This window comes from Antechinus flavipes, chromosome 1 (assembly GCF_016432865.1).
Source record: "Antechinus flavipes isolate AdamAnt ecotype Samford, QLD, Australia chromosome 1, AdamAnt_v2, whole genome shotgun sequence".
NCBI lineage: Eukaryota > Metazoa > Chordata > Mammalia > Dasyuromorphia > Dasyuridae > Antechinus > Antechinus flavipes.
This window is the reverse complement of record NC_067398.1, coordinates 499,761,853-499,776,221: the sequence shown is the minus strand read 5'-3', so window position 1 is coordinate 499,776,221 and position 14,369 is coordinate 499,761,853.

Genomic DNA, 14,369 nt, shown 5'->3' with positions numbered 1-14,369 from the left:
ATATATATATATATATATATATATATATATATATTATATATATATATATGACTCTTCTGAGAGAATGGGATTATGGGTTTTCTCCCAGTAAAGAGAGTTCAACTGAATTGGCTGAATTGGAGTCTGAAGAAAGCAGAGGCAGAAGCAAAGGACAAAACTGCAGGAGTTCAGCTGAATTTAGATTGAGGGGGGAGTGTCAAGTGAGTTCAGCCAGAAGCCCTCTCTGAGTGAGGAGTTTTACTTCAGAACATTGACTGGGGTCGAAGAGGAGCACTTTGGGAGATTGAGAGCCAGAAGCCCTCTCTCAGAGGCAAGACAGATTCACTTTTGTACTGGCTGGGCTGAAGGACAAACCTTTGGATTTGGAGACATTCAGAGGGAGCTCTTGGAACCAAGCAGAGAGATAGGCCTCTAAGCCCGGGCTATATTGGAGACAATAAAAGATCTGAACTTTTAACACCTGGCTGCGTTTTGGGTGATTATTACTTTCAACTGATACTAAGACTGCCTCCAGAAAACCTCCCTGAGAAACCTCCCCCAGAGAGAACCATTATTATATTTTAAAGAAGAAAAATACCACATGCAACAACTGCAAGATTGTGCAATGATCAACTATGACTAATTTGGTTATTAATGTTTCAGTAAGGCAAGACAATCCCTATAAACTTTGTTTTAAAAATTGTTATCGTTTTATTGTGTTTATACATGTACATTCTTTTTATACACATTTCTTTATAAATCATATTGGGAGAGAAAGATGAGGGAAAAAAAGAAAAACAGGAGGAAAAAAAAAACAAGAAAAAGAGAAAAAAAGTGAGCATAAATATGATGACTTATATTGAGTCTCCATAGTTCTCTGCCTGAATGTAGACGATGTTTTGTATCCAAATTTTATTGAAATTGCCATCGGATCGCTGAACTGCTAAGAAGAACCACATCTTCCATAGTTGATCATTTCACAATCTTGCTGTCATTGTGTAGAATGTATTTCTGGTTCTGCTTATTTGGCTCAGCATAAATTTGTGTAAATCTTTCCAGGCCTTTCTACAATCATCTAGTTCATCATTTTTATAGGCTATAATATTCCATTATTTCATATACCATAACTCATTCACCTATTCCCAGTTGATGGGAATCCACTCATTTTCCAATTCCCTGCCACCAGCTGGTATAAACATTTTTGCACATGTGGTTTCTTTGCCTTCCTTTATGATTTCCTATGGGATACAGACCCAGTAGTGGCACTGCTGTATCAAAGGTTACGCACAGTGTTATAGCCCCTTGGACATAGTTCCAAATTGCCTTTAATAATAAGAAAAGAAAAATTAATTAAATGAATTAGAATGAGGCAATGAGGAGATAAAACTATCAATTTTTACAGATGATTGGTTGATATACTTAGAGAATCCTAGAAAATCATCCAAATATTACTTGAAACAATTTATCATTTTAGTAAAGTTTCAGGATATAAAATAAATCTACATAAATTATCAGCATTTCTACATATTACTGACAAAGTCCAGCAGCAAGAGATAGAAATAAAAATTCCATTTAAAATAACTGTAGATAAAATATTTGGACATCTACCTGCCACAACAAACTCAGGAAGTACATGAACAGAATTACAAAACACTTCTCACACAAATAAAGTCAGATCTAAATAACTGGAATTATATCAATTGCTCATGGTTAGGCAGAGTTAATGCAATAAAAATTATACGTAAATTAATCTAATTATTCAGTGCCATTGCATTGAAACTGCCAAGAAACTACAAAGCTAGAAAAAAATAAAAAAGTTCATCTGGAAGAACAAAAGTCAAGTCAAGAATTTTAATGGAATTAATGGAAAAATGCAGATAAAAGGGGCTTAGCAGTACCAGACCTAAAATTATATTATAAAGTGGTAGTCCTCAAAACCATTTTGTACTGGCTAAGAAATAGAGTGGTGGATCAGTATAATAAGTTAGATAACTCAGTAAATTTTGGGTGGAAAACCCCATTTGCAACCAGAGAAAGAACTATGGAGACTGAATTTAAATCAACATATCTTCACTTTTTTCCTCTTTTCTGTTATTTTTTTCATCTAGTAGTTTTTCACTTTTATTATGATTTTTCTCTCCCAACATGATTCATAATGAAATATGCAAACAAAATTAATATACATGTATAACACTAAAAATGTTATTTTTATATGTAACTGGAGAGCATAAAAATCATTTAAAAATTAGAACATTTACATTATTTCATTTTGGACTGAGATCAACTATGATCCACTAACCTTTTGCTTAGTGTATTTCTGATACTAGAGATCAAGATCTCTGTACCTCAAACCTTAGATGCCAAGTTTTAAAAAAATTTATTTTATTGTTAATTTTAAGGAATAGAAGAAGAATTTTAACAACATAGTATAACAGAAAAAGATGATTGCACATTAAAATGCAAATCCGGTATATACAACCTGCCAGTCCTTTAAAAAATATAGCAAAGTTACCACATACATTTTTCTTTCTTTTTCCCCCCTTCCTTCTCCCTCCTTTGCCCTACAGATCTCACCATTAGACCCAAATAAATATCTATATCTATGTTTATATACACAAATATGTAAAATTGTTCTATACATAGTTCTATTAATCAGATCTTTTTCTAGATGTAGATAATGTCCTTTATAACTGACCTGGGCATTTGTAGCAGTCAAAATGATTCTGCTAGAAGTTGCTCTTAAAGCAATATTGTTATTGTAGGTATTCTCTTGGTTATACTCATTTTTTCTCCTCATTATTCATGCAAGTCTTCACATATTTTTCTAAGATCATTGAACTTATCATTTAGCATAATAGTATTCCATCTCAATCATATACCAAATTTTGATTAGCTATGAACAAGATCCCAAGTTTGTAAAAACCATCTCAATCCTCAAATAGAATTAATTATAGGAAAGCCCCAACTGTTATAAGGAATGCTTTCATAATCCAGAAGTGCTTTACCATTGTAAAGTAAAATTAGAAAGGGTCTTTCGAGGTTAGTTTTGAGGTGTGGAAGTCACTTGTTGTCTCAGGCCAATCAGGGTATTGATGTTCAAGTGATCATTGATTTAAGTATAAAAGTGTCTCAGAGCGTAATAATCAGTCACCAAAATATCTTCTCCAGGTTACACTTCATTTCCAGAACCAAATAATTAACGTTTCCCAGCAAAATATTCACTAATAATAAGCAATAGCCACATTGCTAAGCCTTGGTGTTTAGAATTACAATGCATTACTAAATATTTAACAATTTTCTCCCAGGCACTTCAGATAAAGCTCATTTTTGAAAATCATGTGGTTACAAAACTTTTTAAAAGCCAGATGGGGATAGGATGATTTCACTTTTAGTCAAAATAATGGTGTTTGGATTGATTTCTTGTACTAAAAATATTCAGAATTTCCCTCAATTAATCCATGTGATTTATAACCAAATATTGTCATGGTAAAGTGGTTGTCAGTTAAAAAAAATAAAGTTTTTAGCTTGGCAGATAGAATTTTTTGGTATGCTCATTTTACAGTGGAGCGGAAAGGTGAGAAAGCATTAAAGATAGCCCTTACCTCTAATGATATTAGGTTTTAAATGTATTTGTTAATTGCTTTTTTTGAACTTCAGAAGGAATTTCTCTATATGACCAATGAAGTGGTGAATAAATTATTATTCTAGTCTACAAAGTCTATTTAACCCATACTTTTCTGAATTATTAATAATCTTAGCCATAACTTATTCCTATGAAAATAATGTGCCATTAAAAAAAATACTACTCTTGGAGTTAGAAAGGTTGAGTTTGATTCCTGGCTATCACTCAATGGTTATGTGATCTTGGGAAAATTATTTATTCTTCCTCATCCTCTATATACTCATAGATGAAGTGGGGCTAATTATATTTGCACCACAGTTATTGTGGGATAAAGGACTTTTTAATCTTTCAATTGCTCCTTCCATGTTTTAGTGAATCTGTGTTGAATGAATATTGGAAGTGAATCACCCTAGATGCAAAGATGTGGGTTGGATGCTATTGGTCCGTGTTAAGGGCATACACATTTGTATGTTTCAGTTGACCAGCATCTACCCTGGGATATTTCCTCTTTGGATTTTCATGACTTTACCCTATCCAATTTCTCATTTACTGCTCCCCCCTTCTAAAATGTCTAGTTCTCAATCTACTTTCCTGGCACAGCATCCATGTTAGCTAATACCTAATTTTAGGTATTCTCAAAGACTCTATTCTTTTCTCTCCTCCCTTCCCCTTCCTATTCTAAAAATGTAGTGGTATTCATGAACATTACCAAAATCTGCCCAGACGCTCTAACCTGTTCTTTTTCTGATATGCATTATTTTCTTTTGGCAACCTTTTGTATTCTCACTTTCCTGTGGGCTAATCTTATTAATCTTAAACTTGATGTGAAAAACTAGTAGATATAACTCATTACATGTTAGAACTCCTGTGCTCAAGATCTATCAGCTTAATCCTTTCCACTAAGCTGGCATTATAGTTATGTTCCACCATGTCTGACTTCATATAAATAAACTGAAATAGTTTCCTAATTGATTTCTCTGTGTGAAATTCTCTCCACTCTAGTCTGTTCTAAATATTGCTACTTAAAATTGGAAAAAATCAAATTTATTTAATTTTGTTATTGATTTCATTCCAAATCACTATCAACATTTTGTCATAGCCAAAGTCATGTTTTATCTTTCTTGGTTAAGTGAAAATTCAGCTTTCCTATAAATTCCTTATTGTCTCTGAGCTAAGTTCAAAAGTTCAGATCTCCTGCTAATTATTGTTCCATTCTTGTGTCCTTAAAGGGTTCAGGTGGATACCAGGGAATCTGGTCTTTCTTAATAAATTGTCCTTGCAGATGGATTCAAACAATGGATCTTTCTTAGCAACAGGATTAAAGAAGGAGATGTTGTTAACCCTTCATTCTCTAATTTCAGCCAATTATATTGTTCCTCATTCTTATGATGCTACAAGCTTTTTAACCAATCATAATATTTTTCCCATCTCTGATGCTGCCTTCAATCTTTTAGATGCTCCTTCTTTTGTCTAAATCTATCTATCTATCTAAAAAACATGGCAATCTTAGCTATACTATGGAAGTTGGGAGCACACTTATTGACAAATTCATGCTTTGTCAATAAATTGATTGTATTCAGATCTTTGTGCTTCAGTTTACCTTGATTTTGGTTGTATTGCTGACAAAGTGATTTTTCTTCAGTGTAAATCTGACTGTGTCACTCCCCTATCCCCATTCAATAAATTCTGTTGGCTCTTGATTGCTTCAAGGATAAAATACTATTTCTTCTTTTTATGTTTTAATCCTTTTTCAGCCTGACCCTATCTTTCTAGCTCATTATACATAACTCCACTTCTAGACTCTGCAAAAAAGCCATAATGGCCCTTTAACTGTTCCTTATATATGACAATCCATTTTTCATCTTGTCTTTATATTTGCTCATTCTCATGCTGGGAATATACTTCATTATAACCATTACTTTATAGAATTTCTTTCTTCTAACATAAAGTATTTTGATTTTTAATTGCTATTGTTTTTCCTCTCAAACTATGTTATATTTACTTTTTGTTTATTTGAATTTATTTTTTATTTTTATTCTTGTTTTCATATTTATTTCTTTATATATATATTTACTTGTCTCTCTCATTAATATGTGCTCCTTGAGAGTAAAGATTGATTTATTCCTTGCATTTGCAATTTATTCTCTAGTACTATGTCTTGTACATAATAAGTGCTTAATAAATGTATTTTAGTTGAATAATTTAAGTAAAAGTTTTGGCATTGGCCATAAGAAAGTTTATCTCAACTTCTAAAACTAGAGCAAAGAAAGAGACTTTGGGAATTAGGATTATCAGAAGTGTGAAACTGGAAAGATTAGAGGTCTCTAGATAGATGACTTTATTCTTTTTTAGTGAAGTATGAGATAAAGTATTCTCCTGATGAGAGAGTAGTTAATAATATATATACAACTTGAGAAAAGAGAAAGTTCATATACTTAATATGGAGAATACAATTATGTGATCATGGACAAGGAACTAATTCTCTCTGAGCCTGTTTCTTTATCTATAAAATGTTATTATCATATCTTAACCTGACAGGTGATTATCTAGCCTTATATTCTATCTCCCTCATACTGTAATACAAACATCAGGATTTTTTAAAGAGTTGTAAAGTCAAATGAATTAGTGCATGTAATAATTATAATAATAGAGAAAAGAATAGAGGAAGAATGACTTCACTAAATGCTTAAGAGATAGTGTCATAGAAAGGAAGTTTAAAAATTAAGGGCAGAAAATTGCAAATATAAAATTTGTGATAGATTCTTTATCAGATTTCTTGTTCTTCAAAGTTAATATAGATGGCAGTAAAGAATACAAGGAAATATAAAAAGAAGTATGAGATGACTCACACATAACACAGTCTAATCAGAGAAAGGGCAGTTATCTAAAGAGAGACAAATATTTATCCTGTTAATAAAGTTATATCAATTCACTCAAAAAGAGTCTCATTGAAGGTATCAATCACACTACTTCATTCATTATAAAAGAAGCTCAATATTTCTTTGTGCTTAATAATCTTTATAGACATACTCACATATAACATTTTCTCCTACAGATGTTCCCAGGTTGTTAAAGTGTATAATATAAGACATATTATCAATCTTCACCCTGATATTTTATGATAAATGAAAGCAAATTTGTTTTATGCCTCTTAGGACACAAACAGAACTGAGAGTCACATTTATCTTCAAAATCTCAGCATATCACAAAAGATAATAAAATGTGATTCTTTAAATCTTCTTTGTTTTGTCAACTCTCCTAAAATGCATGTAAAGTTAAATTCGTTAGTCTGCAACTGATTTCCTTGCCATACAATTAAAAGAGTACACACACACACACACACACACACACACACACACACACAATATATATATAAAACATAAAGAAGTATTTCAAAGAGGAATTTCATATCTGAGCTAAATGTTCAAATATTACCACCTGCATTTTAGTTACCAGTAATATTTTTATAATTTTTCATTTGTTTATTAAATATCAAAGTACAATTTACTTTGTCTCAACTTTATATTATCCCCTCCCCCTATTTATTTTCTTTGTTCCTACTTACATGATGCTGAAAGTTTTGACTAGGTTTCCTACATGTTTATGTCTTCAACTTGCAACTGAATCATCAATGCAACAGACAATAATTAAACTCCTCTTTATTCTTTATTCCACTCATCAGTATAGCTTTTCTTTTCCCTTTAAGCTACCAAGAAGACTATTCCCCAATCCTTTCAGCTGAGGGCCTTTTTTTACTCTTTAACCAGAAAATTTGGGTCATTCTCCATACTCTCTCTCTTTTCCTCCTCTCATCTCAGAAACTCTTCAACATCCATCTCTTCTATCTACTCCTTTAACTCATTTATTTTGTATAATAGTTTTTTATTTTTCAAAATACATGCAAAGATAGTTTTCATCATCTACCTTTACAAAACCTTGGGTTCTAAGTTTTTTTCCCTTCATTCTTTCTTTCCCTACACTGCAAGTAATCCAATATATTTCCATATTTATCATGCTGCACAAGAAAAATCAGATCAAAAAGGGAAAAAAAATGAGAAAGAAAAAACAAGCAAGCATAAAGATGAAAATACTATGTTGCGATTCACATTCATCCCCCATAGTCCCCTCTCTGGGTGCAGATGACTCTCTCTATCACAAGTCTCTTAGAATTGTCCTGATTAACCTCATTGTTGAAAAACTGATCATCATATAATCTTCTTGTTGATTTCTTCGTTCTCACTTCACTTAGCATCAGTTCATGTTTAAGTCTCTCCAAACCTTTCTCAATCGTCTCTTGATCATTTCTTTAGAATAATAATACTCCATTATATTCATATTCCATAACTTGCTCAGTCATTCCCCACCTGATGGGCATCCAATCAATTTCTAGTTCCTTGCCATTACAAAAAAAAAAAAAAGCTGCTACAAACATTTTTGTGTTTTTTTGTGATCTCTTTGGGATGCAGACGAAAAGAGACATTAATGGATCAAAGAGTGTGTACACTTTAGTTTGTTTCTTGATAAAATGGTGACTCTTCTCAACCGAGCCATTTACTGTGTATGTATTTTAGATCCCATATCCTCCTGTCTTCCCAAGTAGATTCTTCCAATCAGCATTCCTTCTCTTTCTCTCCTCCAGTCTCTTTCTACATATTAATGTGTCTCTTGAAGTCTTCACACACAACCAATTGTGTTTGTAGACATAAACAAGCCCTTCAAAAAGCTTTACCAGAGTTTACAATTCACAATAAACCTATATTTCTCTTCCCTTTCTTAGACAAACCCCTGTGGAAAAAATTCCTGTTTCCATTACACTTCATTCTCTTCTCTCACTCTCTTTTAATCACTTGGCAATCTGAAGATAATTATTCGACCTGTTGTCCCTGTCCAAAGTAATTGAAGCTCTCAATTATAAATTCCAATTCTCTTCCCATAATCTTCATCCTTCTTGATCTCTATGTAGTATTTGACTCTGTTGACTAGCACCTCCTAATAGAAACTTTCTCTGGGTTTTTGTTACACTGCTTTCTTGACTGTCTTCTTAACTTTCTGATCTTCCTTCTCTATCATCTTTCCTTGAGTTTCTCCCACATTTTCTATCTTAGTGATTTAATCGTCTTTCATAAGTTCAATTACAATCTATACAACTGATTCCAAGATCTATATAGCTTTATATATATATGTTTATATATATCTATCACTAGTCCCTCAAGATCCACATTATGAGCTGTATATTATACAGTTCAAACTGGATATCCTGTTGGCTTCTCAAACACAACATATTCAAAATAAAATTCTTCATTTTTCCTTTCAAAATCCATGTTCCTTCATAATATCCATATTTATATTTAAAGTGCTATGATTCTTCCAGTAAGGTAGAGTAGTGAAATGGACTAGCCTAAGCTTGTCATCATGAACAACTGAGTACAAACAAACCTCAGACATTTTTTAGCTCTGTAATATTGGGCAAGTCATTTTACTTCAACTTGCCTCCATTTCTTTAACTGTAAAATGAGTAGCTATCTCATAAGATTATAAGGATCAAATGAAAAAAACAAACAAACTTGTAAATCACTTAATGTACTGTCTGACACATAGCAGTTGCATAATAAATGTTTATTCTCCTAACCTCTTCCTTTCCAGCCATCCAAGTTTATAATTTCTGTGTTTTCTTCTGTGTACAAATCTCAAAACATTTTAATGCTATGTAGCATTAAATCCCCAAATCATTAATCTCATTTATTTCACATATGCAATTAATTGCTAAGTTTTGTTATTTCTATCCCTACAACACCTCAGATGTAGTCTATCTTCACCTACACAACAACCATCCAAGTTCAGACCCATATGACCTATTGCTTGGAACTTTATGACAGTTTCTTAATTAATCTTCCTCAAGTTTCTTCCAAATCTTATCCAGTATTCATACATCCACCAAAGTGATTTTCTTAAATAAGACAAGTAATATTCCTTCCCCCCCCCCCCATTATTGCATCCCTTCCCAACTATTGAGGCTGTTTGGCAGTGCAGTTTATAGAGTACTGGTTCAGGACTCTTATAAAGAGTCAGGAAGATATGAGTTCATAACTAACCTCAGAAACTCCTCAGACATTTACTAGCTGTGTGATACTGGGCAAAATATTTAACATCTTTTTGCCTTAGTTTCTTTTTTTAAATACAGCTTTTCATTTTCAAAAAAACTTTCATGGATAGTTTTCAATTATCAGTCTTGCAAAATCTTGTGTTGCAATTTTTTTTCTCCATCCCTCCTCCCCTTCCCAAAGATGGCAAGTAATCCAATATATGTTAAATATATACATTTATGTATATATGTATGTATATTTTTATATTTCGACAATTATATTGCAAAACAAAAGCCAAAAAGAAGAAAAAGTGAGAAAGAAAAATGCAAGAAAACAACAACAAAAAAGTGAAAATACTATGTTGTGATACACACTCAGTCCCCACAATCCTCTCTTTGGGCATAGAAAGCTTTCTCTATCACAAGAAACTAGCATGAATCACTTGGCTGTTGAAAAGAACTGAGTCCATCAAAATTGATCATTATATAATTTTGTTGTTGGGTACAATTTTCTTTTGATTCTGTTTACTTCACTTAGGATCAGTTCAGTTAGTCTCTCCAGGCCTTTTGGACATATCCTGTCGATCATTTCTTATAGAACAATAATATTTCATAAAATTCATATGCCATAACTTATTCAGCCATTCTTCAACTGATGGGCATCTATTCAATTTGCAGTGCCTGAACTATAAAAAGGGCTGCTACAAACATATTTGTACATGTGGATCTTTTTTGTCTTTCTCATGATCTTTTTGGGATACAAGCCCAGTAGAGACACTGATGGATCATAGGGTATGCATAGTTTGAAAGCCCTTTGGTATATTATCTCATTATTTTCATTCTCTTTGAGGAAATTATTGATTGTGTCTATGATTGTTGTTTCACCTAATTATTCTTTAGGATAATATTGTTTTATTTCCAATTAATTTTTTATCTATTTTTCTCTGGCCCTTAAATACATGTAATTTTTATTGCATCATGATCTGGAAGAGATGCGTTTACTATGTCTGCCTTTCTGCTTTGATTTTGAGTTTTTATGCTCTAATACATGATTAATTTTTGTGTAGGTTCCATGTACCATTGAGTAAAAAAAGTATATTTCTTTCTTCCTCCATTCAATTTTCTCCGAAGGTCTATCATATTTAATTTATCTAAAATTCTATTTACTTTTTTAACTTCCTATTTATTTTGTGGTTTGATTTATCTAGTTATAAGAGAACAAGGTTGATATTACTCCATTAGTATAATTTTGCTGTTTAATTTTTCTTCCAGTTCTCTTAGCTTCTTCTCTAGGAATTTGGATGCTATACTACTTGGTGCATAGATGTTTAGTATTGATATTACTTCATTATCTATGGTCCCTTTAGCAAAATGTTGTTTCTTTCCTTATCTCTTTTAATTCGATCTGTTTTTGCTTTTGTTTGATCTGAGAATCAGATCAAACCTGTTTTTTTTAATTCAGCTAAAACATAATAGATTCTACTTTGGCCTTTTACCATTACTTTGTATATATTACTCTGCTTTAAATGTGTTCCTTGTAAACAACATATTATAGGATGCTGACCGTTTATCCAGTCTGCTGTCACATTCACAGTTAAAACTACTGACTCTATTTTTCCTGTTATTTTGTTTCTCCCATGTTATAATTTTCTCTTTCCTTTTCCCCTTTCCCTCCGTGTTTTGCTTCTGATTACCACCTCCTTCACATAGCCCTCCCCTTTTCAGCCCCTTTTTTATCCCTTTCTCCTTCTACTTCCATTCTCCCTTCTGTTAGCTTCCCCTTTTCCTTTCCCCTTTCCTTTCCTACTTCCCTATAGGATAAAACAAGTTTCTCCATGTAACTAAATAAATCTGATATTCTCACTGACCCAGATCAAATGAGATTAAGGTTCACACAATGCTCATCACTCTTCCTTTTTTCTCTCAATTGTAATAGGTCTTTTTTGCATTCATGAAATGTAATTTACTCCATTTTATCTCCCCTTTCCTCTTCTTCCAGCAAAATCCTCTTTACATTTCTAGTTTCTTTTTTATATCACCATAATAAAATCAAATTATACTTATATCCTCTAAGTATCCCATATGAGAGATATAGTTCTTAAGAGTTAAATATATCATCTTCCCATATTGGGTTGTAAATTTTTTAACTTTTAAAAGAAACAATTATTTTTTCTTTCTTTTTTACCTTTTTATGTTTCTCTTTATTTTTGTATTTGAAGATTAATTTTTCTGTACAGCTCTGGTCTTTTTATAAAAAATAAATGAAATGCACTTGTTTCATTGAATGTCCATCATTTTTCTTGAAAGATAATGCTTAATTTTGCTGGATAATTGATTTTTGGTTGCAATCCAAGTTCCTTTGCCCTTTGGAATATCATAATCTAGGCCCTTTGATCCTTTAAAGAAGAAGTTGTTGGGTCCTTCATAATCCTGATTTTGGCTCCTCAAATTATGAACTGTTTCTTTTTGACTGCTTGTAATATTTTCTCCTTGATCTAATAATTATGAAATTTAGTTATGAACTTCCTTGGAGCTTTCATTTTGGGATTTCTTTCAGGAGGTGATTGGTGAATTCTTTCATGTTTTTTTTAATGGGCATCAGGGCAATTTTTCTTGATGATTTTCTGAAAGATGTTATCTAGGTTCTTTTTTTTTTTTCATCATGGTTTTCCGTATGTCCAATAATTATTAGATCATCTCTCCTAGATATATTTTGCAGGTCACTTGTTTTTCCTTTGAGGTATTTTATATTTTCTTCTATTTTTTCATTTTTGGGTTTTGTTTCATTGATTTTTAATGTCTCATTAAGTCATTCACTTCCATTTGTTCAATTCTAATTTTTAGTGAATTATTTCCTTCAGTTAACATTTTTATCTTCTTTTGCATTTGGCCAATTAAACTTTTAAATGTATTGTTTTGTTCATTAGTTTTTTCCCATTTCATAAATTCTGCTTTTTATTGAGTTGATTTCTTTTTCCATTTTTTCAAATCTATTTTATAAGGAATTATGTGCTTTTTCTATTTCTTTGAATCTATTTTAAAAGAAGTTTTCTTCAGATAATTTGTTTTCTTTTCTGAACTCTCCTGCAAAGCTCTCATTTCCTTTCCCCATTTTTCTTCTAACTTTCTTTAAAGATCCTTTTTGAATTCTTGCATGAGAACATTATGAGATGGAGAGCAACTTACATCATCCTTTGAAATATGAATTTGCCTTTAGTATCCTCATGGATTTGAGATCTGTTTTTCTCTGTCTCCATAAAAGCTGTCTATGATCAGATCTCTTTTTGCTTTTTTCTTCATTTTTAAAAGTTGAGATCTGCTCTTAAGGCAAAGGAGAGATTGTCCCAAGCTTCCTCTACAGGCAACAGTAGCTTCATGCTGCCCTGTGATTGGTGGTGCTGACTTTCCTTTTGTTTTGGGTGGGCATGGCCAAGTCCTGCATTATTCTGGGGTTCAGGGGCTCATTATTTACCTTTTGTCATTATTTGTATGTCTCACAACTAATGCTGATCCATGGGCTTCTTACCTAGGGCAGAGTAGACAATGCTGCTCTCCCAGTAGAATGCCTTGGTACTTGGACACCACGTCACCCTGGGTCTCTGCACTGGGTCTCCACCTCCCCCATGCCCAATTGAAGGAGACATTTTCTGTTTGTGGGTTCTGTCATTCCAAAATCAGTTCAGATGCTTGATCTGCTGTGAATCTGAGAGAATCCAGGAAGAGTTCAGATAAAGACCTGTCTATTCTCTGCCATCTTGGATCCTCCCCTCTAGTTTCTTCAATTGTAAAATGGGGAGAATGGCAGTACTTTTTCTTGCAGGATTGTTGTTGTGACTAGTCAAATGGGATAATATTTTCAAACTGCTTATCCAAATACTTGACACATAGTTGATGCTATCAGTTATCTCAAATTGTTACTTATTACTACTGTTTTAAAATACATACTCTTCTGCTCCACATTTTAAGCTTTTTATAACCTATCTCCAAGTTACCTTCCCAGGTTTATTGTTCAAAATCTTACTCTATGAATTTTATTACACAGAAGTACTGAGCTCCTTTCTGTTCTTCACAAATAGCACTTTATCTCTTGCTTAGATGAATTTGAATCGGGCTGCTTCCCTCACATCTCATAGCTAGAAGGTTTTCTCTTTGCACTTTTGTGTTTTGTACTCTCTGGTCTCCTTTAATATTCTACTTAAGAGCCTTTTATCTGAGACCTTTCCTGTACCCTTTCCCTTTTCTCACAGTTGCTAATGGGCTCCACATAATTAATTTTATATATATCAATGTGAAGACACCCTAATAAATCCAGTTTGATTGCCAAAATGTAGTCTGTCTGTGGTATGAATCCTTACCCCTCTATATACATTTTCTCTATCTCTGTCTGTCTGTAACCTTCCCTCTTTCTCTCTCTGTCTCTGCCTCTGTCTCTGTCTCTTTTCATTTCTCTCTGTATATCTCTATCTCTGTTTCTCTGTCTTTGTCTCTGTCGATCTGTCTATCTATTTGTCTTTCTTTCTTATTTTGGTAATCTGTTTACTTCACTTGCATCCACTTAATTCTTTTGATATAACTTTCTAGAGGAGAGCTATCTGGATAAAATTTAACTCTGATGTTGATGAACATGCTTTTATGATGCTCACCACTGTGCTCCTTCAATATGCTTCTTATTTACATAAAATCAAT